Source organism: Montipora foliosa, chromosome 14 (genome assembly GCF_036669935.1).
Source record: "Montipora foliosa isolate CH-2021 chromosome 14, ASM3666993v2, whole genome shotgun sequence".
NCBI classification, from domain to species: Eukaryota; Metazoa; Cnidaria; class Anthozoa; order Scleractinia; family Acroporidae; genus Montipora; species Montipora foliosa.
This window is the reverse complement of record NC_090882.1, coordinates 15,066,848-15,072,847: the sequence shown is the minus strand read 5'-3', so window position 1 is coordinate 15,072,847 and position 6,000 is coordinate 15,066,848. Positions and strand designations below refer to the sequence as shown.

The window sequence follows — 6,000 nt, the reverse complement described above, 5'->3', positions numbered from 1 at the left end:
TATTCTAAGGCAAGAAATACAAGTTACGTTTTTTCAGGGTCGTAACGAGGTATATTTTTTCATAACTGATCCCGTATTTTTGCCCGGAATTTTGATCCCTGATCTCGCAAAAATTTGTTAAGTCTGATCCCTGATTCCACAAAGACACTGCTGATCCCGATATCACGGGTTGTGATCCCAGATCCCGGAGCTGTGATCCCTGATCCCACCCCTAAAAAGGCTGTTGATCCCTGATCCCATATACCTCGTTACGACCCTGTTTTTTGTGGCTGAGAACTGGGCCCCATACTGTACTGTGATTAGAAGGCGCTCGGGATGTTTTGTGCGAGCTTACACCACCTAGTACCTTCCAGATGTCGCAATCATGGGTACCACGTGACTTTCATATAACACGTGACTGCTACTCCCATCACTGTGTGGTCTTTGCAATTGCTCTGCACTCTGATTTTGACACTGATCGCCTCAGTTTGCCGTCCTTTAATTATAAGTTGAGTTATCATCGTACTAAGGAACGAACTCCTCGGATAATGTAGACTCGGAGTTACGTACAGTATTCATTGGCGCTCAAGGCCTCCCCGGCGATAGCTTCCGCCTAGGCCTTCCAGATAAACTTCGCAAGGTCGTTTGAATCATTAGTATGCAAGAAGGTAAGACTGATTTTCACATCCCAGAATTACTTACAGAATGCCCCCTTCGGTTTGACGTCCTTAAAAGAATGTGATGTGCTGTAGAAAATTCATACGACTAAATAAAATTGCACGGGGATGAATCGTGCATGTAATTTACGCGACACTCGCACATGCAAATGACATGTTATGGAATTTCTGAGCTACAATACGCGTCACAAATCGTTGAAACAGACACCGTTTCTCTCGAATTTTCTGGAAAAATCCTGAGATTTCTACTTGACACTATTTTCCTAACTGAAATGTGCCTTCTCCCTCTGCAATGTTGAGCCACGGGTGTTTTGAAGCACTGAGACCACTGTGATACCCAAATCAACATTGGGGAAGTGGAAACAGGCACATTGAAGTGTTTCAAGATTTTTGACGAGTATTGTAGTAATAGCCACCGCTGAGTGTCAACGAATTAACAAAGGAACAGTTATCCAAATACAGCGTCTGCTGGCGTTGAGGTAAATGATTCACAATGCCCTCCTAACCAAGCTAAAAGAAGACCAGGGAAATCGACTCGCTAACGCTATATATACTATGTGATGTCATGTTGTGCAAGAAAACAGGGATAAAATAAATTGTTATGGAGACAAACATCACAGAAAATCTAAAATTTTAATTGGAAAGGAAAGGAACTTAAATTATTTGAGTGTCTAGTCGTACTAGCACTGGAGCACTAACTGGGGACACTGTAAACTGAAATTAACAATAAACACAAGTCAAATCAAATGTTGGTTTTTGAGGAGATTACTCGGAGAAAACCTCTCGGTGCAGAGTAGAGAACCAACAAACTCAGCTCACACATGACACCGAGCCTGGGAATCGAAACTGGGCCACATTGGTGGGAGGCGAGTGCGCTCACCACTGTGCCACGGTACTTTAATAGGCTCTTCGAGCCAGAAATGGCCAGCTAATCGAGGCTTTGACTGGCTACTCGAGTCACCTTGTTTGATAACACCTCTTATCCTGCGTATCATGCGGTTTTTGGTGAATTTTATGTACTTATATGTTGACAATGACTAAGTGAGAGGACTGGACAAGAAAATATTTGGCACAGACTGAGTGCTACGACCTAGCCTATGAAGTTTGGACAAAATAAGTTACAAAAATGTGTAAGAAAAAAATTTATTTAATATGTTGTTGACATATTTTGCTCTTCTGGCTGTAAATAACTTGTATGTTTAAAAGCAACCAAATCCTCTAAAATTGCATTACACAGGGCAGTACGTGTTTTCAGCACAGGGCAGTACATGTTCCTGCTCGTGCCCTCAACTGAGAATTTTCCCAACAGTTTAACAATGAAAGCATGCACAAGGCCGTACGGGCCATAATTATAATCCAGGTTTTTGTGCGGCCATTGCATTCAAATGATCACGAGTCAACCACGGGGTAAAGCGTCTAAAATTCAGTCACTCTTTGCTTGGTTGACTCGTTGGCAATTAATTTCATTGATATTATGGAGATTATAAAGATTGGCACATTTTCTTTGCATCTTATGGACGTGAAATGGTCGTCAAGATGCTCTTCATGGTGAACGGTGCCAGGGATCGTGTCAACACAGAAATTGCCTTTTCAAGCAAAAAATATCCATAAAATGCATTTTCAAAATTTACATCCCAGAATGCCGGATGATTGATCAAAGGACTAACAAACAAAGCAAAAAGGTCAGAAAAATCGCAGCCGCCATTGAATTTAGCAGAGTAGGAGACTGGAATCAACTACAGCGGATGATTGATCGCAATTTTGATTTCTGGCAGACCTTTTCCACGGGTAAATGGTAACAGCAAGGGGTTAAGGGTAACAGGTAAGGGTCAGGTAAAGGGTCACGGGTAAAGGGGATGTGATGGATCAAGAGTAAAGGGTGAAGGGTAGAGATTTCTACCTAATGGTTGTCATGTCAGATTTGTAAGATAAATTTAAACTTCAGCAATGTAATTAATTTTCTTCAATTTTCAACAACCTGACCCGCAACCTAAGAGTTACCATGAGCGATATTGTCTTGTTGCTTTCATTTCGTCCATATAATGTTGATCGATGAAATTGAGCTCAGATTGGATAAGATTTAATATTCTCAAACTCATTAATAAATCATCAAGTGATAAACCAATTGCGTGACCACATTTAGGTCACATGGATGCACCTTGATACCGCAGTAAAAAACAGCGTGTTTGGAAATCAATTAGAAAAAGCAATACACAACTTCAACAAAACTTCTTAAACTTACAAAACAAAACAACAAACTTTTTCAACAAAACTTACTTCTATTGTTTGCTGTTTATATTTACGTTTACAGTGCAATTCAAAAACGTTCCTGAATTAAACATTCCGCATGCACTGTTTACAATAAATTTGTAAAGTTTCAGGAACTGTACTACCGCTACCACTAGCTTCTGTTACACTGCTGGATGTACAAGGTCCAAGTAGATTCGACACTTTAGCACTTTGCTCTAAACTAGATTTCTCGTAGGTTGACAAGGCATTTGACCTATGACCAGTCCTTTCACGAATGAGTTTTTCTTCAACGCCTGAATTAAATAACTTAGTGGCACAGGCAATTCGCAAAGAATGAGCCTTTTTCCGATTAATTCCAGCCTCCTTGCACATATTTGGTAGGATTGCATTTAACGTGTTAATTCCTACTGGACTTTTCTCAAAGGAAAACTTATGTTTAGCTGCCCTCAAGTAAAAACAATCACTTTCCTTGGCTTTACACTCTACGAAACCAATATGCATTCGATATACTTCTAACAAACAAGGATTGTGTTTTTCCCCAACATTGTGACAAATATGTTTGATTCTCTTTGGAACATATTTCAGATCAGTCAAGCCCCCATGAAAGGTTTTGCGCAAATTCTCCTCAAATTTAATAAAGTTTGGACCTAACTCAAAATTCTTTAAACTCAATTTCCTGTGCTCGCTTCCCCTCAATCCAAAAATTTTTCCATTGTAATAATAAACAGTATTTAAAAGAGACTTAGCTCTTCCACAGCCTAACAGTCCTTTACTCCAAAACAATTCTTCCTCTTCGTCCGTAACTGCCTCCTTTTCCTCCTTCTTGGTTTCAAGAGAAACACCTTCGTGCTTAGCGTCTTTCATTTCTGCGTCTAAGCATGGACAAAAAATAGCAAACCTCAAAAGTAGTAGATCATAAATTTCGTAAACATTCTAAGTTTCTGTATCACATAATGCACACTGGATTAAAATATAACTTCTCCAAACTTACCTTTTATCACTGCTGTCTAAAGGATTCAAAGCATTCCCTCCATTTCCGTCCTCCAAGTGCTGCTTTAAGCCACAAACAATTCCATACGAGGAACGAGGCAGATACCGACCACCGTTCTTATTAGCAACGTCCGGGACGAATTTTGTGAGCCAATAATTTAGGGAAAGAGTATCCAAGTCCTCCAACTTCTCTGCGAGACTTTGCACAAAGTGCACATCATATTCTTTGAACATGCTTTCCGCGTCAAGTATACAGAATTTTGGCTTGCTCGTCCATGTTTCGGAACTAGCTGGACGCCACTGAATGCAAATTGTGGCTACTTGAAATAAACAAGCTTCAGTTGTGAAAAACACGGACATCATCACAAACTGTGCGCTGATTAAACAAAAGAAAGCAAAAATCACATGCTTATGTGATTTTTGCGTTCTGTGCTTATCAAAAACAAAAGTTTTCTAGTGTTTGGAAACCTCGGTAAAACACTCTCACTCGTTTTTGAAATATTACATCAAGAGAAAAAATTCCAAGTTAACAAGAGCAAGCTACCCATGGTGACTATGCAAGCAAAAGAATAAAAGAAGTTTTAAAACAATTATATCCGATCTTCATTGGTACACTAAATGAACGAAATCAAAGAAAGAATGCAAGAAAAAGGGTATTCAATACAAGGTGGGGTGGGTGGTCAGCAAACCAAGTAGTGTCCCCAGTAGCCAGCCAACGTAGCTGGAAGTAGGCTGGCCACATAGAGAATGGGCCTGTTCTCTGTGTGGCTTTGCCGCTCGTTAATTTGCCTCTTGCACTAACAATATGGCCAGCTACGGAGGCTATACCGTATTTACCCGTGTATAAGTCGATCCCATGTATAAGTCGACCCCCCATTTTTGATGGCAAAAAAAGCAATTTCTTAATTTCTTTGCTAAATGTTCATGGGATATTAATCTTGCATTCTTCGATTTCTGGAACTGTGGATTCACAAACAATTAAGGCCCTCAAGCGCTTAATAGTTTTGTGGTTCAGCGGTTGTTGTATGTGCGGGCATTTTGTCCTTGAATTTCGAAAAAGTTCTCAGAAAATCGAACATGTAAACCTCAAACTAACCTGTTTCGTTGTTCAAGGATAAAGGGCTTTAGAGGATAAGCACAACATCACAGAAGCAGGAGTCAATCTTTGAAAATAACTTCAAAAACGATGCGAAATGTGCAAGGTTTAATTGGTGCTTGACTTATAATTTATCACATGGCAAACGAAACAAAACTCATAAACCAAACAATACAAAGTTTGCAAAAGCATTTAAATCATCCAGGTTTGTATAAAGAATAAAAAACAATCATTAGCAACCAGCATTTTCAGGCAAAACGAGTGATGATCATGCTTGCACGCAAACACGAGGAATTGTGGCAGGTTACTAAGCCGTTGAAGGATCGCATTTTATTTGAAGAAACAAGAATGTTTTTTAGAGCTTTCCGCCTTTGGAAAACGAAAATTTCCAGAGTCTATTTCATATTTGTGCTTGTGAGTATCTTCAACATTTAAAGTAAAACAAATCCTTTTTCATTTCAACTGGAATTGCTTAATTACATTCATTTTGAAGTCTTTCGTCATTCATTTTGAAGTATTTCGTCCACTGCGTTCGTTATGCCCAACGACCACATTATGATGTTTATTTTGAATAAATTATTTAGCTGGAACTTGGCTCGAAATCTTTGACCCATGTATAAGTCGAGGGCGATTTTTGGAGCTTCTTTTGAGGCCATAAAAGGTCGACTTATACACGGGTAAATACGGTAATTATCCCTAGTCAACAAGATGTACACTGTAACTTAAAGGGGCACGGTCATGGTAAAATTAATTTAATGTTTTTACCTCAGAACTGGGTATAAAAACCTATGACATTCCTGATGACCCACTGACGAGATACAATTATGAAATATATTTAGGGCACAAACTGCTGCAGTGTATTTGTACTCTAAGTCATGTTTTTTCTGATCCTAACTAGTATTCATTCGCATAAAAAGAATATATAGGGGTTTGTATCAAAAAATGGTCACTGCCATCCTTGCTGCCATTCATAGGCCAGGTCACTCATCCATAACTTTAAAATAGTGT

At 39.2% G+C, this 6,000-nt stretch overlaps 1 protein-coding gene across 3 annotated transcripts in view; it reads left to right on the top strand.

The window, feature by feature from the left end:
* The first annotated feature begins 384 nt into the window (after positions 1 to 384).
* Positions 385 to 6,000, top strand: part of LOC137984650 (uncharacterized) — a 32,479-nt gene continuing 26,863 nt past the window's right edge. For 2 of the 3 annotated variants that reach the window (XM_068831877.1, XM_068831876.1), the window contains exon 1: positions 407 to 647. The gene's annotated coding sequence lies outside the window, so the exon portion shown is untranslated. Of the gene's footprint in view, positions 648 to 6,000 lie in introns of all 3 variants that reach the window. The other variant, XM_068831875.1, reaches the window with a different exon arrangement.